This window comes from Heteronotia binoei, chromosome 3 (genome assembly GCF_032191835.1).
Source record: "Heteronotia binoei isolate CCM8104 ecotype False Entrance Well chromosome 3, APGP_CSIRO_Hbin_v1, whole genome shotgun sequence".
In the NCBI taxonomy this organism is placed as follows: Eukaryota; Metazoa; Chordata; class Lepidosauria; order Squamata; family Gekkonidae; genus Heteronotia; species Heteronotia binoei.
The window spans coordinates 41792190-41813018 of NC_083225.1; the positions used below are offsets into that span (position 1 = coordinate 41792190).

The 20829-nt window shown below is 43.9% G+C and overlaps 1 protein-coding gene across 2 annotated transcripts in view; it reads right to left on the reverse strand.

Annotated features, from left to right (window-relative positions):
- NALCN (sodium leak channel, non-selective) overlaps positions 1-20829 on the reverse strand; it is a 290882-nt gene that overhangs the window by 200504 nt on the left and 69549 nt on the right. The window lies entirely within an intron of this gene.

Sequence of the window (20829 nt, forward strand, 5' to 3'; positions counted from 1 at the left end):
ACCCCCAGTGTCTCCTGGCTCCACCTCCAAAGTCCCCAGATATTTCTTGAATTGGACTTGGCAACCCTATGTAGGGCCTATCACATGGTAAACTGTTTTTCCATATTGGCTCTCCCTCTCTAGACATTTGGCATCAGAAATTAGCCACTTAAACCCCATTTCACACATATCTCTAGGTGTGCAGTACAATTCTGTGTTGCCACACTATATATCTACAAAAACCATGTAGGTGGTGGCAATCATATGGGCCTTGCCCATCAATATACTGACTTCTTTCCCTGCCTCAGGCAAATTCTTTTTGCAAATAACATGTTGAATGTGGGAAAACCTGGGAAACATTTTATGTTCTCTGTTGCTACATGATACTTAATCACAGAGGATACCTGAGAGCCAGTAAATCTATATAAAGCAGACATGTCATAAGCCAGCTTGTGGCTTTTTCTTCCCTTCAACTGACAGACAGAATATTTTCTCCCTTTTCATTACCTGTCTATGATAAGCACACATTTAATTGCTGGCAGGCATTTTTTCAACTAATTCTTCTCTTTAAAAAGCATTATATAAGTTCACCACCCTCTGAGCTCAAATGTTTTGCTTGAATTGACTTTATGCCTGCTGTTTTCTTATTTTATTTAATGCCCTTTTGTGTTCTGAGCTAAAGCATGGAGTTCAGAGCTTAGCAACATCCATCATAATCACTGAAACGACTTCGGCATCTAGAACATTCTGATTGTGTTCTCAGAACTGTCTATTCACAGCAAGGACAATCCTAATGTGCCCCTCTCCAATTTAAAAAGCCTTACTGCATATTTTAGTATTAAGTCATGCTTGTTTTGTTACCTGTATCGGGAAATCTGATTTCATTTTGTATATACTGAGTGCATATACAGGACTGGATCCTAAGTATGACCAGTATGACCCACAGAGCAAAACTTCCTCACCTTCTCCCTCCCACTATGGCCCACTGAGCTTCTTTAAAATTCTATTTAGGTGGGTTGAGAAAACTTCAGAACACTGTGGAAGGCAAAGTCAGAGTCTGCAGATGGAAGAGGGAATTAGGAGAAATCACCTTCCCCTTCTCTGACGACGTAATTGTACTTATTCTAGCACAGCAGTACTTTAAGATCTAACCCCTTATGGTTTATAGACTAAAACGTTAGTGCCATTTACAGCAATTTGGGGAGTTTACTGCCCTTTGCATACATTAACTCTGGGAACAACCTTGTAAAGGAAACATTAGTTTTACCAGCATTTTCCCTATATCACTAAAGTGGAGAGAGGAGACTGCCTGAAGTTACCTCCAGAGAGTTTGTGAGATCTGAATTGTGAACTTCCCAACTCATATACTGATAGTGAACAAACCTCACTTTGTTTAGGATGAGTATGAGCCAGGAATTCTGCAGCCCCCTCCTGCCTCTCACTTGTGGAATGGAGACTAAAGACTTGCTGGTTTGAGAAAATCAGGAGGGGTTTTTCTGGTGACACATGAATTACATGAAATATCCAATTATTTTCTTGCCTACAAACCAGTTAAAATTAGAAAAAGGTAAAGGTAGTCCCCTGTGCAAGCACCAGTCGTTTTTGACTCTGGGGTGACGTTGCTTTCACAATGTTTTCATGACAAGACTTTTTACGGGGTGGTTTGCCATTGCCTTCCCCAGTCATCTACACTTCCCCCCCCAGCAAGCTGGATACTCATTTTACCAACCTCGGAAGGATAGAAGGCTGAGTCAACCTGGAGCCGGCTAATCTACCTGAACCAGCTTCCACTGGGATCGAACTCAGGTCGTGAGCAGAGGGCTCTGACTGCAGTACTGCAGCTTTACCACGCTGTGCCACAGAGCTCTTTAAAACTAGTAAATATGCTAGTAAATATCAGTTAATACATACATTTTCAGGTTTCTCTGGTACTCCAGCAGCATGGACACATATTTTTGCCTGCACAAGCATGGTCATTTTCACCTTGCAGCTCAAAGTCTTCAAACCACATGGCATCTGAACGCATGTATAAACTTATGCTTGGTGACACTGACATTGAGTTAGTCCTATAGAAAAGACTGCACAACATCTTGAATGGGTCTGTCCAGACAAAAGCCTGCACAGAGTATGAGATGGAACTGCAAACTCATTCCTAATGGCAGATCACAAGAATTAGATGTTTCCATCAGTTTGCTTTCCTGGACCTTCACAGTCTCCCTCAAAATATCTTCCACGCCACGTATCTTTTAGAAACTTGAAAGAATGACATGCAGTAGAAAAGTCTACTTTCATGAGCTGACAACTTTATTATTGATGTGAATTGTTGTAACACAAACCATCAGAAAACATACAGAGAGAAGTCAAGTGGTGTGCGTTGAAATCTTGTAGGAACTGACACTTCATTATGCAAAGCTGATGCTTAAAATCATCTAGTCCAGTTAAAGTCCATTACCCATTCCAATACAAATTCTCTGTAATCCCTACTGATCAAGTTCACAATCAAGAAAATAAAATACAGTGAACCTGGTTTATACGACTGAACATACTGAAAGCCCTCTTGGTTTTAAACCAGCAGAAGACCTATTGACCTCAACAAGCCAAAGCAGTTTGAGATTCAGCATTTTCATGAGGAAGTGCTAAGCTCTCCATCACTGGAGGTTTTCAAACAGAGGCTAGGTAGCCATCTGTTGGTAATGCCTTAGATTTCCCATACTGAGCAGAGGTTGGACTAGATCAAATATAAGGCTCTTTCCGGTTTTATGATCTTAATACTCCCCCCCACCCCCAATTACGTTCATTACAAACAAAGGTACTCAAAATGGTTGAACTTCCAAAGCCAAGTCAGAAAGCCATCTTAGCCTATAGAAGCTGTGGGAAGCCCATACCTGGAAGTTTGCTCACACCTAAAGAAATGACAGGTTAAAGTATTCATTGGGCAGATACTAGTGCAGCCTTGGTCTGGATTAGAGCAGTTATATATGACAGACAGAACTTTGCTGATGAGCCAATTGTTGAATTGTTTTGCAACTAGAAGATATTCAGGGAAAGACTGGGATTTCTATAAAGATGTCCATATAGAATGGAAAATATAAATGATTCTACAAAAAAAGTTGTTTGTTAAGGGCCCAAAAGGACTCTTAAATTTTATTTGAATCTAATGTCTACTTAAAACAATCCTGGTGATTTCATTCACAGCAATGTGAAATAAAGGCCTGCTTTGTGTCAGGTTTGCTTTTTGCAGTGGACTCTTGGGTTTAAAGTTGTGTAGATTCTCTGCTTGTACACTGGCATAGATCCTCAGGCTAATTTACATCCCCAGGAAGGCTGGCCCTAGACTGTCTGGCACCCTAGGCAAGGCTAACTTCCGGCACCCCACCTGCACTGATAAGTCACCAAGTCACATGGAGGGTGCCCAATTTGGCACCTCCAGAAGGCTGGCACCCTAGGCAATTGCCTAGTTTGCCTAGTGGCAGGGTCAGCCCTGTCCCCAGGTTTTGTACCAATTGGATTTTCTGGTTTTACATTTGCTAGTGCTGCAACAGTGTTCCTATTCAATCTAGCCTGGGTGATTTTTGGGTTTTACATTTCCCACCTATAGATCAAAGGTGGCTGGGGGCACCTTGTTCAGGGGGCCATGGAACTGGACCTCTTGATCCAATTCACTTGAAATCTGGGTGTTATTTAAAGTTCTGCTGCGGTTTGGTGCTTATTTAATTTATATGCAGAGTACATCATGTGGAATGCTGGCCTGGATGAAGCAGAAGCTGGAATTAAGATTGCCGGAAAAAACATCAGCAACCTCAGATATGCAGATGACACCACTCCAATGGCAGAAAGTTAGGAGGACCTAAAGAACCTCTTGTTGAGGGTGAAAGAGGAGAGCACAAAAGTAGGCTTGAAACTCAACATCAAAAAAACTAAGATGATGGCATCTGGCCCCATCACACCTTGGCAAATAGAAGGGGAAGACATGAAAGTAGTGACAGACTTCACATTCCTGGGCTCCAAGATCATGGCAGATGATGACTGTAGCCATGAAATTAAAAGATGTTTACTCCTTGAGAGGACAGCTATGGCAAACCTGGGCAGTATAATAAAAAGTAGAGACATCACCCTGCCAACAAAAGTCTGTATAGTCAAAGCAATGGTATTCCCAGTATTCTTGGACTGCAAGAAGATCAAATCAGTCAGTCCTAAGGGAAATCAACCCAGATTGTTCCCTGGAAGGTCAGATGCTGAAGCTGAAGCTCAAATACTTTGACCACCAAATGAGAAGGGAGCACTCACTGGAGAAGATCCTGATGCTGGGAAAGACAGAAGGCAAAAGAAGAAGGGGACGGCAAAAGATGAGATGGCTGGACAGCATTACTGATGTAACAAACACGAATTTGAGCAGACTTCGGAGGATGGTGGAAGACAGGAGGGCCTGGTGTGACTTGGTCCATGGGGTCACAAAGAGTCGGACTTGACTGTGCGACTGAACAACACCAACTCTAAAATAGCCCATCCAGCCCCTGGAAAGAGTCTTCATAGGGAAGCTAATAAATATTGTAATCCTTGGGGTGGGGGGGCTAGATCCAAACACTAAACTTGTATTTATAACCTGAGAAACTGGGAATACCATTTTTTTTCTGCACATACCTACAGCACCATCCTATGAATCCTACTCCAAACCCATTGATTACATAGGACTGTGCTGTAAGCCATCTAATATAATAAATTTAAATCTCGTCATACTCCACAGCTCTTATTGGGAAGAAGGGAGGGATAAAAGCCACCTTCATTTACAAAATGATTACTTCTATTATTCTGTGACTGCTACTTTCATTATACAAAGCTATGGTGTCTTACTACCGTTGTCTGATAATTAAACTGATAAGACTTAATTTTCTTCACAGGCATTAACACATTTCTAATAACTTGATATCCTAATCATAGCACAGCTTTCCTGTTCTGCTTTGTGTTAGGCTGTGTTTTTGTTCCAGGGCTTTTAAATCCTCTCCTACCTCCCCTTCTCAGTTCAGACCATGATGTCAGGCTTACCTTCTTCCTGTTTGACAATATCTACCGTCTTGCCCCTTAGTCACTTGTCTGACCCAGTTGCTTCCTGCTTCATCGTCTCAATCGTTACCCTTGACCCGTGGCCACTACACAAAACCCCCTCTTACTGCCTTGGCCTTTCATTTGATATTGCTGTTAGAATTGTTCTGTCTCAGCCCTATTTGCTGTGGAATTCTTTCCATCTAAGCATCATTGGGTATCCTTCAAACATACACACACTACACTTTCCTGTGCTTTACCTTTTTCCAAAATCTGCCATCTGCTACTGCAAGGTGCTGTCTTGGAAACTTAGTCCCCTCCCCTTTTCTGTAACCTCTAGCCCAGGTGTGGCCAAACTTGCTTAACGTAAGAGCCACATAGAATAAATGTCAGATGTCTGAGAGCCACAAGGCATGAACATCAGATGTTTGAGAACTGCAAGAAAGCAAGGAAGGCAAATAGATGGGGGGAGGGTGAGAGGTGGAAAGAAAGCAACTTTCAATGTACTGTCCAAACCACCAGCTATCTTGGAGAAGTGATTTAAACAGACAAATTCCTTCTCCAAGCCAGCCAGTGGGGTGGTGGTAGGAGCTTCACACAACAGGTGTGAAAGAGCCACATGTGGCTCCCGAGCCACAGTTTGGCCACCCCTGCTCTAGCCATATATTAGAGTAATTCTTAATGCCCCTTCTTGATTTTTGATGCCCTGCCAAGGCCAGTATCACTGTCCTCCTCTTCCTGGATCACCAGCCAGGATTTGAGGCCCACCACCCTCTTTCCTTCATCTTCCGTTTCCCCACTTCCTATGCATCCCTCAATGCTTTTATCTTTTCTCCACATCATTTAACAACTTGATTACTCTTTTGTCCTAGTCTAACTCATCCAGACTCTCTTGTCCCTATCCCCTCTAACATGTAGTTGTCACCACCCTTACTATTAACTCTCTTCTTCACCAAATTGTCAACCTCTTTTTCCTAGTTATTTACTTACTACATTTCCCCATATTAAAACAAAAACATTTTACTTATCCTGGCCCCAGAATAAGCTCTTCACATTTCTCTTCTACTTTCTACCTAAAAACTCTTGGAGCATGCTGTTTACTACCACTCATTTGACTCTTACTCTTTCTACTCACCTCTTATAGTCACCTCTCCACTACCAAAACCACCTTCACCAAATTGATGATGTCCTCACTATCAAATTCAAAATTCTGTAACTCTGTTAGTGTTCATTAACCTCTCTGTGACTTTGATGCTGTTTATCACCCTCTTCCTTTGGACTGCCTTCATGCCTAGATAAATCTGTCCTCAAATTCCTGTCAAACCACTCCTCCAATGTTTACCCCCCTTTATTGTCATGTGGCTCCAACTACCTCTCTGATGTTTGTGTTTGATGTTTCAACATTGTCTCATAACTGAATCTGTTGAAGACTGAAATTCTCATAGCTGCTCTAATGGTTTCCTGATATACTCTTCATATCCACTGACAATGTTGCCAACTACTCTTGTTGATCAGACATGAAGCTTTAGTTTTATCCTCAGCCTGTCTTTTTCACTTCCCATATTCAGTCCATCAACAAGGTATGCTGCTTCTTCCAGTACATCAATGCTTTTCCCTGGCCTTTCACGGTCACATCTCAGTCTCTTATTATCAATCCAGAACTCCTCCAGTAAAAGAAGAAAAATAGCTTCAGTTGTAGCTCTGACTACGTAACACCCTTCCTTAAAACCGTTACACAGGCTTCCTGAACAAACTTCTCAACCTTACCTTCCAAAACTCCATGACCTCCCCCTCCCCACTATCCATTTGCCCTCATAACTTGTTATTCTCTGTTTGTGAACCTTGCTTCTCTTACTCCACTACCCTCAGTTGTCCAGGGGATCTCTTATTCCCTTACTCTATTATTCATGAAATTATCTCCCAGAACACTTGAGTAATTCAACTTCTCTGTCGTTAAATCCATTTTAAAGTTCAAATTAAATTAATGTATATGGAGTAGAAGACATATACTTTCCTTGTTTATTGTCTACTACATTGACCTCCTTTCCCTCTGTTGCCTCTCCCCATACTGAAGTTTAAAGGTTAAAATATTTGTGTCTTTTTGTTTGTTTGCTGAGTGCAACAATGATAACTGAATTTGTATTTATAAACCCTGGACATAAGAGCAGCTGTGCTTGAACAGACCAATGGTCCGTCTAGTCCATCGTCCTGCCCCAGAACATCTTCATTCAGGACAGGAGGAAAGATTCCCCTAATACTGGCCCCTAACACTGGGAATCAGAGATTAACTGCCTCTAAACACAGGCATTATTGATTAGTCACTGTACCTAACAGCCACTGATGGACCTCTCTTCTCTATGAGTTTATCTGTCTTCTAAAGTACTGCCTGGCAGAACATTCTGCAATAATAAATTCCGCAAGTTAATGACTCTTATATTCTACATCATCTTCCTTAGTCCACCGTCTATGGATGCCACTCAATGAATAAAAGCTGTGCCCCAACAATACGTAAATCTTACTTTGTTTCTTGATTATGAAGTAATTTTGTTGTGTTTTTGTCCAGCAGCAGTTTGAGGATGTTTTCTCTCTTCATCTTCATTAATACTGATGGCTTTAATGAGCCTTTATTTCTTTTTGTGTGGCTGCGTGTATGCCCCTCTGCTCCCCAGCTGCCACCCTAGTGTTCTACTTATCCCTTTTTAAGTTGTCAGGTTGTGAAGCTAGTTTTCCACAGCAATACCACACATAAATGGCCAGTACCAAATATATAGGCAACAAAGTTTACTTCACTGCACAAAATTCATCTCCTGCTCTAATGACATATATTCCAAGGGGATATCCTTGTTGAAAGGACTCCAAAAGTTACAATTTCCAAGTGGCAAAAAAAGCAAAAAGGAAAGGATTTAAGAGGCACTGGGAAACAGGCACATTTCAAGTAGACAGACAGACAGACAGACTATGATCGATAGATATAGACAGACAGGAATCAAAAGGGCTTTTCCCTTTTGCTAAAACAGCAGTTGTGTGTCTGGACTCTGGATGATACATCTTCACTGCGAAAATAGATGATATGCAGGACAAAGTGACAGATAGCACTATGTTTCATCTTATTCCTTGCCTTTCCACTGCAACCATGTCCCCCTCCCCCCCCAAAAAATTATTTTCATGGCAAGATACGTTATTTCTCCCAGACGGGATTTCAAAATTGATGTACGGTGTCATGACTAAGAGTGTAGGACTCTAATCTGGAGAACTGGGCTTGATTCCCCACTCCTCCTCATGCAGCTGATGGTTGACCTTGGGCCAGTCACAGTTCTCTGAGAGCTGTCCTCTCAAGAGCAGTTATCTCAGAGCTCTCTCAGCCCCATCTACCTCACAGGATGTCTATTGTAGGGAGAGGAAGGGAAGGAGATTGTAAACCACTCTGAGACTCTGAGTGAAAGGTGGAGTACAAATCCAATCTCCTCCTCCTTCTTTGGATGACCTGGGGTTCTGGTATTATGAGAGAGGGAGGAAAGTTTCTCCCTGTCCATCCTTTCCAAGCCATGCATAATTTTATAAACCACTATCCAGAAGGCAATACATACAGAACACCCTTGTATTTTTTTCACAGTTGAAATCTGTTGTATGCTTTTTTTAAAAGCCACATTTGTTGGACAAAAAGTTAAAAAAAAAATCACACTTCTGTTCATTTTACCTATTTTCTTACCATGGAAGCAGTATTGCGAGATGTGAGGCAAGCCAGATTGCAAACGACCATTAGCAGGCTGACTGAGCTGCTTATGTTCCATCCTTAGAGAAATTAATTCTCTTTCACATTTAACTAGTGTTGAGTAAATAGTAAGTCATTGGCTAAAAGACAGCTGGGGAGGGGGGAAACCCTCCAACTGTTCGCTTTTCCAGCTGAGGAAATTATGGATGTAGGACTTTGTCATCTGCATGAATTATAAGCAACCTGCCTTGGACTAGGGTCATTAGGTGGCTGAGAAGGGCTGCCTTCCTTGACAATATCTGGCTGACTCACCAACACCAAGAGAATTGAAAAAAGCCTCGCTCTCTTACTTTGCCACTAGTTTCATCAGCCTAAGCTGTCCTGTGAGTTTTCTACTCCATGAGCGGGTGGGTGGGTGGGGGAATTAAAGATAGCTGTAAATGCTTTGCCTCCCAGGTGTTCTGACAAGGAGTCATCTGTTTTCATGAACAATGACAAAGTGTGGCAATTTTAAATTTTAAGAAAGCAAAATTCATCCAGAAACTCAATCAGCGTTTCTGTATAAGCTTCTTGTGAGATGAGTTACGTAGCACCTTCAGCATGGCAAAACTGAAATGGCTCGTCTCAGCATTCTTTGGGATTAAAAGTATTCAATCAGGCATGCAAAAAAAGAGAGAAAGAAAATATTGTAAACACTGCAAGTCTATTATAGGGTTTGTAAAATATTTGTCTTATTGCAATATGTTGAAACAGAAGTTTTTGGGAGTGTATAAAATTTAAATGGTATTATAAAATTAAATGGTAAATAAAAATTAAATGGTAAAGTCTACATGGGGGTTTAATGCCTTTTTAAAAACGTCTGCATTATAAAATTTATTCCTTGCATATTATTTTCAGAGAACACAAGCTGGGGAGAAACAAATCACTGTGAAGAGTTGCCAGATGCAACCTGGAAGTTCATGCATTGCCTTTAAAATCCACAGATGGAAAATAAAAGAATGGCAACTTCTTCTACATGTTCCCCCTGCATAGGCCTTGACTGCCCCCCTACCTACAGCAACAAGCCAGAGTCCAGGTGTGGGATCTTTGCAGATTAAGAAAAGGGAGGACAGACAGAAAGGCCAGGTGGGAGGAACTGGGTGCTTTCTCTCCTGCTTTGCTGGTCGGTTTCAGTGGCAAACAGAAAACGGGTGTTACCTGGCAACCTTAATTATTTGGTGTTTTATTGTTGTGACTGGTGGCCAATAATAAGGATCTGACTGCAAACAAAACTAGCATGGAAAAGAGGACAATTCTCTTGGAAAATTGCGTATTCCAGTTTAGATCCTATTATTTATCTGGTGAGATTAATATCAAATGGTTCAGAACACCAAGGGAATTTCTGTCCCACTGAACAGCTGCAATGCTTTCTTTGACTGTCACTACAAGGCAGTTGTACCAATCTATTCACATTAGTTTCACACGACTGCCTTGCTTAATGCAGACATCAGTGGCTTCTGGATCAACGCAGCAATCGATTAAAATTCCAAGGGTCTGCTCTGAAATTTTCCAACTTTCCTAACTCCCCAAAATTTCAGTTTCAGAATTACCAGAATGTATGACTGAACTTTGGGTGCTGCTTTTTGGCTCATACAATGAAGTAATAAAAAGACTAATGCTCATCATCATCATCATCATCATCATCATCATCATCATCCTGTCACTAAAACACTTCGCCCTCTGGCAGGCACTACATGTTCAACCTCCTTTTAAAAAGAGCAATTAAAGGCGTTGGTTCAAAACCTTCAAACAAAAGGACACAGTATTTCCAAGTCTGCAGATAGAAAGTAATATAACAAGGATTGGTTCAAAACAGTTTTAATATGAAGAATAATAAAAACTACTCATACTGTAGCATAACAATCTTTCTCCTGCATGCTACAAACGTTAGATAGCCTGAAATAAGAGAAACACATACACGCTTAGGAGGTTTAATGGTCAGGATGAAATCTTAAAAATGAAAGACAGTGCAGGAATGTTTGCAGGGAGACTGCTCTGGTCTGGGTTCACTAGTCCATTAGCTGTGCCAAGAATTGTAGAGTTTTTTTTTTCCCATAAAGACACTGTTCTCCTAACACAAGGTCAAGCAGCAATGAACCCAGAGCCAAGCAGTTGCTGAGACACATCCTGAAACGATTTCTGGGTTAAATCCAGCCAGCTTTCTTCATCTCTTTTGCCTAATTTCCATCCTTACTCCAGTTCCAGTCCCACATGGCTTTTGACCATGCAGGTCCCTGCATAGCCTTTTTGGGTAGTCAAAGTCAACCAGAAAAGTTTGTTGGATCCAGTCCCATACTTACATACTGCCTTTCCTCCAGGAAACACCAAGGTACATGAGGATAAACAGGTTTCCTACCTGTAACTGATGATCTTCGAGTGGTCATCTGTGCAGTCACACTGATGGGAGAGGTGCCGGCGCCGATCACGATCGGTAACTTCAAAGCCGCGGATTTCCGCGCCCTCGTCCCAGTGCGCATGCGCAGGCACCCCCTCCTCTGCGCATGCCCAACAGGACGGGAGCGGACATTCCGCCAGTTCCTTCTGACCGCTGCAGGAGCCCTGGAGACGGACCCGCAGCAGTGGGGAAGGTGGGCGGGTAGTGTGACTGCACAGATGACCACTCGAAGTTCATCAGTTACAGGTAGGAAACCTGTTTATCTTCTTCGTGGTCTCTGTGCATCACACTGATGGGAGAATAGCAAGCTCACCACATACCTGGAGGAGGGTTGCGTGGTCCGTCAATAGGCGAGCAACTGCAGAACTGCACTGCCCACCGACGAACTCTGTCTCCACTGAAGGTCCAACGCATAGTGTTTGATGAACGTATGCGGGGAGGACCAAGTGGCTGCTTTGCAAATGTCTCGCAAGGACACCCCTTTCATGAATGCAGCTGAGGTGGCCATTGCCCTTATGGAGTGAGCTCTGATAGGCCCTGGCAGAGGCCGCTTCCGTAGCAAGTAGCACAACTTAATTGTCTCTGTCAACCACTTGGAGAGTCTCTGTGAGGAGATCCTCCGCCCTATAGAGGCTGTGGCATACGAGACGAAGAGCCTGGAGTCCTTGCGCACAGGTCTAACCCCGTGCAGATAGAAGGAGAGTGCCCATTTCACGTCAAGGGCGTGAAGGCGTCTTTCCGAATCCGTAGCTGGATTCGGGAAATAGACTGGCAGATAATTTTTTTTGTTTAGATGGAAGGCAGACACTACCTTCGGTAGGAAGGTCACATCTGGTCGTAGGCGCACCCCTTCTGGGCTGATCTGTAGGTAGGGGTGGTCGCATCGCAAAGCCGCCAGTTCTCCCACCCGGCGTGCTGAGGTGATGGCCACCAGGAATGCTGCTTTCCATGAGAGTAGCTGCAGGGAACACGTGGCCATAGGTTCGAAGGGCTTCCCCATGAGAGCCTCCAAAACTCCCGGTAGGTCCCAGGAAGGCGTAGGAGCCCGGATAGAGGGGTACAGCCGCACCAGCCCTTTTAGGAAGCTCTTAGTAGTAGGGTGAGCAAACACCGATCGACCTTCGACATGTTCGTGATTGGCTGAAATGGCCGCCAGGTACACTTTAATGGAGGAGACTGCCAGTCCCTTGTCCACCAGGGAGAGCAAGAAGTCGAGGATGCTAGGAAGGCCCGCCTTCCTTGCGTCTCTGCCCCCTTCTGAGGCAAATTTTGCGAATTGAGCCCATTTGTAGGCGTAGGATTTTCTTGTCGACGCCTTCCTGCAGTTGAGGATGACATGTTGCACCCTCTCTGACAGCTCGCTCATCCAAGCTTCCACGCTGTCAATTTCAGATGCGGGACGTTGTGGTGGACTATCCTGCCCTGCTGGGAGGAAAGTAGATCCGGCGCCCCTGGAAAGTGGTGAAACTTGCCCTTGGACAGCTGCAGCACGGGGACGAACCAGTGTTGCCTGGGCCACCAGGGGGTGATCAGAATGCCCCGTGGGCGCTCTGTGTATAGTTTCTGCACCACCCACGTGATGAGTGGGATCGGGGGGAACAGATAGAGGTGGAGGCGGTCCCAACGAAGCAGATACCTCGTTGATACCGAGGGCTCCAGGATCGGTCCCTTTGGGAGGTCTTTGGCTGGTCCAGCTGTGGCACCCGTCTCAGCGTCAGAGGGGAGACTCTCTGTGCGCTGTGGGATCGCTCCCGACGAGCCGTCTCCGATCGATCCCGAGAGCTGTCCTCCTCCTGAGTGAGGTCCGAAGGGCTGTCGTCTCTCACCGAGCGCTGCGCCAATTCCAGATCTCGGTCAGAGTCGGACGAGATCGCTATCTGCGTCGGCATCGATTCGAGTGCTGGTAAGTTCGGTCGATGGCGCGGAGAGGCCAGCAGTTTCAAGGGTGGCAGGACTGGAGTTGTTAGGTCGGGCGGCGATGTCGGGGGCGAAGTCGCAGTGACCTTCTTGTGCTTCTGCTTGTCGGACTTTTTCTTCGACCCCGCAGAAGCTCCTTTATCCACCTTGGACCTCTTCGCTGGCGTAGAGGTCTCCGATAATGAAGCCGAGCCCGCTCTTTTCAGGGGGCGATCGGCATCGATGGAGGTTTTGTCGGTATTGACCACTGACGTCGAGGATTTTGGCGCGCTTTCTGATGACGCCATGTTCCTCGGAGACAGCGCCTGTACGACCAAGGCTGCAGTGAGACGAGCCGCTCGGTTTTTCCTGGTTTGTCTGGAAAACCTCGCGCAATGGGTGCAGGAGTCCAGTTTGTGTGTTTCTCCCAGACACAACAAACAAAGGGTGTGGCCGTCCGGAGGGGCGATTTTGCTGCCACACCGTCTGCACCGCTTAAAGAAGCCCCAGTGCTTTTCCATACGCGAAAAGCGTGGGGGTGAGGGGGGGAAAGAGGGAAGGGAAGGGAAAGGGTACTAGAGTTAGGGAAAAATAACAAAAGTAACACTCCACCCCACTCACGAAAGACGAAAGAAGGCGATAACGCTAGAAGAATCCGCACTGGAAGAACCAGCAAGGCTGAAGTAAGTAATCCACCGACCGTAGGAAAGATCGACTGATCTCAACGGCGGTCAGAAGAGAACTGGCGGGATGTCTGCTCCCATCCCGTTGGGCATGTGCAGAGGAGGGGGTGCCTGCGCATGCGCACCAGGACGAGGGCGCGGAAATCCGCGGCTTTGAAATTACCGATCGTGATCGGCGCCTCTCCCATCAGTGTGATGCACAGAGACCACGAAGAAGATATTCCATTTTGACACACAATAACCTTGCAAAACAGGTTACGTTGAAATAGTATTACTGTGAAGTCACTCATTGTAAGCTTTATGGCTGAGTAAGAATTGAACCTGTATCTGCACACTTCATCAGACTGGCTCTATATCAGCTACCCATTCCTTTAAAAAAACTGTTATATTACTAACATGTACAGTACAGACATTCTCCAATATCTCCTCCTCCGCTCCCATCATGTCTTGAACAAAAAGAAACAAATTCAGCTGAACACTTCCAAGTAACACATTTGGGATGTAGCTGAAAAAGGTCAAAGGATGCTTGTTTTGTCACAGGGATGACAAACTGCTTTTGATTATGTTTCCCTTACCTCTTTCAAATCCAACATGGCAAGGGGTGGGGGGAGATTCAGTTTTAAAAGACAGTCTTTAGTAAATGTAAAGATTTAAACAGCATTTAGATTACTGCTTTCTGACCTCTAAGAATATAATTCAGATCAAACTAAATAAGATTATTTATCTCAGTAAGTGCCTTTACCACAAAAAGATAATAATTTCTGACTATATGAGCTAAGTCTCCCTATATCCACTGCGCACAATACATATTTCAAAACCCCTACTTCCAATAATGTTAGGTTCGATCCGCTACCTTGAAGTGACCTCTGCTTTTGCAACAGTGCCTTTGCCACCTTTTCTTTCTCTATGCACTCCCCTATGCCCATGCTTCTGAGTGAGCACTGTCGGATATGGTACAGACACTAAAAACAGGAGTATCAGTGGAAAGTTTTAAACAAATGAAGTAAGAATTTGCATAACAGTATGGCTTGGATTCTGTAATAATTTTTGTGGACGGAAGGATTTCCATCCTGCCCCCCCCCCACACACACATCAGTGCTGCTTCAGGGGACAGGGGTTCCCAGGAGTAATGAGGGGAGAATCAGATGGCTGCAGCAGGGCAAGGGGCGCTGGTGGAAATTACCAAGTTTCCATGTGTGGAACTGTTCCATGGGATACAACTCCTTGGCTGGGTACAGACGGGCAGCTTCATGCGCACCAGAGGCATCCCAAATTGTGCTGCTCCAAAATGGAGTACCCAAGTCCTTATAAGATACTCCTGTGTGATGCATCCGCATAACATGGGGGGGGGGGGCGCATCAGTGCATTCATAGGGTTGTTGCGAACTATCCCCTCAGAATGGTTTGGATTTCTTTTTTCCCTTACATTTTTATTAGACACACACTCATGCACATATGCACACTGTGGCAGTGATTTCTTTCTTTCTTTTTTTTTTAAGAATACCAGTGAGCACCTAAAGTGGATTGGCAGGTTCACACCGCCAATCTGCCTTACTTGCACTCTCCTGCGTTCAGACGTCTCGAAAGACAGTGTGTGGCAGAAGAATTTGCTATCACTTCCCAAGCGGTAGCTATTTGATCCATCTCAGAGACATTGGAGGACAGGGTGAGTGCGAGAGTGGGACGGGCAACAATTGTGCCTGTCTGACCTTGCTTTTTCAATCTGGCTGGGGACTGTGCCTATGTTGGCTCAAATTGACTGTCTGAATTCAGTCTAAGAGAACAAGGCAAAGAACAATTACAAATATTTCTCACACCAGAGTGATTTTTAAAAAGGAACAAATAACCTCTTAACACTGTAAAATCCTTTTGAGTGAGCAAGAACCACCAAGCACAGTGGAAGTTATTTTTGAGTTAACATACATTGGTGTCCTTGAAAGTGACTCTTTTAGATCTTGATTCATAAAATGGTAGGACATGAAATAAAATTAAGGATCTGTGTCTGTGTAATAAACAACACCACAGGATAAACAAGCATTAAGGCAAAATTAAAGGCAGATAGTGCTATCAAAACATAGGTACATGGGAAACTGGAAATAGTAAAGCTGTGATGAGATTATATTTACATTCCTTACCTTACCTACAAGTTAATGCCCTAGACAGTCAAGATTTCCCATCAGAAAGGAACAAAACACCAAGAGGCTCAAGCTTCTGAATCACACACTTTCTGCATAATATGTAAGTGATTAAAGAAATCAGTGTGGAGGTTCTGACCACTCGGATAACACCTGAGAAACAAAAATGAACTATTCTGAAGTCTTTGAGCAAAAGCTCCATCCTTCCCTTTGTTGTGCTTATATTCAGTAACACATATAGTTCATACACCTGAGGAAGGTTTCCAAGATTCAACAGTCCAAACCCTTCTGGTCTGGTGAATCTGACTATACAACTTTGGGCCTTGGGCTGTACAAGATCTATGTCTGGTCAGTGGATGGAAGGATGGTACCACATCAGAATGACATGTTCACTGCCTTGAGTTAATCTATAAATAGATAAAACAAGATTTTAACTTATCCATACATCTTGCCCAGACGCAGCAGTGACTCAACAGGGCCCAAATGACTTCAGGGACATCACATAACTATTTTAGATGCCTTCCTAAAGTAAGTAAGCAAACCTATCCTGCTTACTCACAGAAAATGCTCTTGATTTAACCACTGCCTATAGAAACAATCCTAGGAGAAGCTATCACCAGTAGAAGGCTATCTGAGAAGTGTATTTGGCTCACAGAAGTATACCAGGAGATGTAGTTCAAGAGGTATGAGGGCCCTGGGCTGCGAAGGGTTTTAAGGATGATAACCAGCATTCTGAATTTGGCCCAGAAGCAAAAAGATAACCAGTGTGATTGACACAGCACAGGTATTTATATGTTCTGAGCATCTGACAAGGGACAGGACTCCTGTCACTACAATTATATGAAGCTGCCTTATACTGAATCAGACCCTTGGTCCATCAAAGTCAGTATTGCCTACTCAGACTGGCAGTGGCTCTTCAGGGTCTCAAGCTGAGGTTTTTTAAGCCTATTTGCCTGGACCCTTTTTAGTTGGAGATTCCAGGGACTGGACCTGGTACCTTCTGCTTACCAAGCAGATGCTCTACCACTGAGCCACCATCCCCTCCAAACTGAAACTTTCCAAGACGTCTTCAAAGGTAACCCCATATAGGGAGCACTTCAATAATCCAGTCTGGAGGTTATGGTAAATGGATCAGTGTGGCAGAGTCTAAACAAGTCAGCTTACGAGCTAGAGATAGTTGAAAGAAGGTACTCCTAGCAACAGCACCAACCTGTTTACCCAATGAAAGGACTAAACCCATGAGCACACACCTCCCTTCAACACAGGTTCTTAACGTGAGTCACTAAAGAGCGCTTAACCCCATCATCAACAAACAGACATTATACTTTTCTGGTTGGATGGTCCATCAAACATCAGAAACCACTTAAAACTGAAGCGGACCATTGGCCCAATAATGTCTACTCCAGCTGGCAGGAGCTCTCCAGGACCTTCGCCAGCGGTATTTCACATAAGCGAGGGCTCCGGGGAACTGTTGGCAGAGAAGTGACCGAAAAGTTCCAAGTGCACACACTAATTGCTTTAGCAAAAGGGACGCATGCAGAGCTTCAGGATCACAGCCAGAAACTGCAAAAGACAACGTCCATCCATGATGACTGCTAACCATTCATAACGATTGCCAACCAGACAGAATAAATTAGAAAAAAAAACAAAGACAAATAAAGAAATATTATAGCCTAGCTGGCAAGAAAAGACACAACTAAGTACACAGATGCACAAGTCTAGAGAGCGACAGCAGCCATATTCTGCAAAACTTAGCAATGAGCATTCTGTCTGGGTCTGGCAACTTACAGTAATAGAACTTCTAGAAAAAAAGAAGTTGTAACAACCTCAGAATTAGAAAAGTCCTAAATATGCATTTCCTTAATTTTGCTGTGCTACAAAACCAAGGAAGACAGACTGAATCATGATGAAGAATACAGTGTTACTGAATACATCTTTCTGAAACATTATTACTCACATGCACAAACATATTTGCTAAACTCAAATGCACAATCACACACTTAATTATGCTGAGAATGTAATGACATGGTCATGCCCACCTGACCTAACACTTTTATCTCCCCCTCTGTACTGTCACTTGGGTCCTTTGTAATCTACTGGTTTTTGCAGACACCTGTTGAAAACCTTGAAGCCTATGCAAATGAAATCACAAACCTAATTAGGCATGCAATTACTGGATTTTTATCCATGGAACACAAGGGCATCTTTCTGTGAAGTTAGCTCCACAATGAGTACAGCCATCAAAACAGCAGACCTATGCCACTGAGTTAAACAAGACTTAATAATGTACACAAGAAGGAAGGGGGGGATCCTAATTGGAATTGTATTTACATCAGATACTCACCAGTGGTTAATTTCTTAATAAATCTCTCAAGAGAAAACATATGACTTAGGGATCCAAAACAAGCACAAAAACCACCAAAACGAGTTCACACAGAATACCCGCATTTATCTGAAATCCTCTTCACACAACTTACACACACATACACATCACATGAACAAAGTTAGAGTCCAGCAGCACCTTTAAGACCAACAAAGTTTTATCCAGGATGAGTTTTCGTGTGCATTGTCTGATGGAGTGCACTTGCACATGACAGCTCACCTTGAATAAAACTTTGTTGGTCTTAAAGGTACCTCTGGACTCTAATTCTGTTCTGTTGCTTCAGCCAACACAGCTGCCCACCCAGATCTACACACATCACATGGTGTGATCCCACCACTCTGATAATTATTCTAACCACAATTTCTATACATGGATTTCTTCTTATGCACTATTAATAACTATTATATAGATACTGGATAGTTGTGGAAAAGTGTCCACAAAGTAACACCTGAGTATGAAATAAAAGGACAAACTACATGAGACACTCAGTTGCGTGTAGCTTTTCCCCCTTTTTCAACAAAATGCAGCAAAATACTGGTGGGAAATACTTCTTAAATGACTCTTCCTCCAATGAATTATTCACATGGTCTCACAAACAGGGAAGAACTGATTGATAAGGTGGAAGCAGTGGATACCTTGGGTAGTAGTGACCATGTGATTTTGGAATTTGCAGTCTTGGGGAAGGGAAAAGCTGTACACAGTAAGACATATAGGTTGGACTTCAGGAAAGCAAATTTTGACAAACTTAGAGTGATGCTGGGTAAAATCCCATGGTCAGAAATACTTAAGGAGAAGGGAGAACTTCGTGACAAAGTGGTTCTTCAGTGGAACAGGCTTCCTTGGGAGGTGGTTGGCTCTCCTTCCTTGCAGATTTTTAAGCAGAGGCTAGATAGCCATCTGACAGCAATGCTGAGTCTGTGAATTAGGCAGATCATGATAAGGGGGGCAAGGAAGGGTTGCATCAGTGCTTAGTTCTTGTGGCCCCTTCTTACACACCCAGGGAAAAGGTGCTGACATTTTGGGGTCAATCAGCAATTTTTCTCCAGGCCAGATTAGCAAGGGATCCTGGAGGTTTTTGCAATCTTCTGGGCATGGAGCAGGGGTCACTGGGGATGCATGTGTGTATGTGTGTGTGCGTGCGTGGGAGATATCTGTGATTTTCCTGCATTGTGCAGGGGGTTGGACTAGATGATCCTGGAGGTACCTTCCAACTCTAGGATTCTATGAATTGGAGCAAGTTTTCTTAGGCTGGAGGAAGCATTCAAACTTTGTTTAGTGCCATTGCAGCATAATTTAATGTAATTTAATTATAAAAGCCTATGTCGGGTGTAAATTATTCCCATCCTAGCTTCTGGGCTACCAGCAGCTAGAAAAAAAGACAAACAGTAGAGGTTACTTCTAGATTAGTAGATAGCAGCTATGGCAGGAGTGTTTTTTTGCCAGCTTTGACTGGTTAGTCAGCTTTCCCAGACAGAAACAATATAGCCACTGTGGTGTATGCCCTGGTTCAACCTAGATTAGATCATTACAGTGCACTGAGATTGCCCTTAACTAGTATTTGGAAGCTTAAATTGGTACAGAATGCTGCAGTCAGGGTTGTGACCATAGTAGATCACAGAGACCATCTCAGTCGAGTCTTGACCCACCTACTGTAGTTCCCAATCCATTTCTGGGCTCAATTCAAGATGCTGGTGCTGATCTCTGAAGCCCTATACAGCTTGAAACCAGCATGCCACATGCCTGAAGGACTGCCTACTCCTTTATGAGCCTACTAGCCAACCACCACAAGGCTCTGCTTCCAGGTGTCCTCACCTGCTGAGATTATATGGGTGACAACTCAAGAGAGGGCCTTCTTATTCATGGCACCAAAACTCTAAACTGTCTCCCCAAGGAGACTTGTCCGTCCCCTTCTCTTGCTGTCTTCCACCAGCAGGTAAAGATCTTTTTTGCCTGGTGTTCCCTCAGTGATCCCTCCTTCCTGTTCCATGTTTTAATTGCTTTTTAATGTTTTGTATGAGTATTTTAGCTTTGGTTTTAGTGGTGTGCTTTTGTTTGGTTTTCATTATTTATGTTTTCAACCTCTTAGCCACCTTGGCAACCTATATAAGGGAGTGGGGAAAGGACAGGCATAAATTTTGCAAACAAATAAAATAACTAATAGGGCAGCTCCCATATTTTTCCTAGGTACCCCTGGTGGGTTCTTGGAACTCCTCCTCCAGTTTGGTATAGTGGTTAAATGTGTGGACTCTTATCTGGAAGAACCAGAACCAGATTCGATTCCCTACTCCTCCACTTGCAGCTGCTGGAATGGCCTTGGGTCAGCCATAGCTCTTACAGGAGTTGTCCTTTAAAGGGCAGGTGCTGTGAGAGCCCTCTCAGCCCCACCTACCTCACAGGGTGTCTGTTGTAGAGGGAGAAGATGTAGGAGATTGTAAACCGCTCTGAGTCTCTGATTCAGAGAGAAGCGTGGGGTATAAATCTGTAGTCTTCTCCCCCTCTTCCTCCCCTGGCTGGGGCCCAGGGTGCTGCAGCATGGCTCTGGGAAGCAATGACAGGCACAAGCCACAC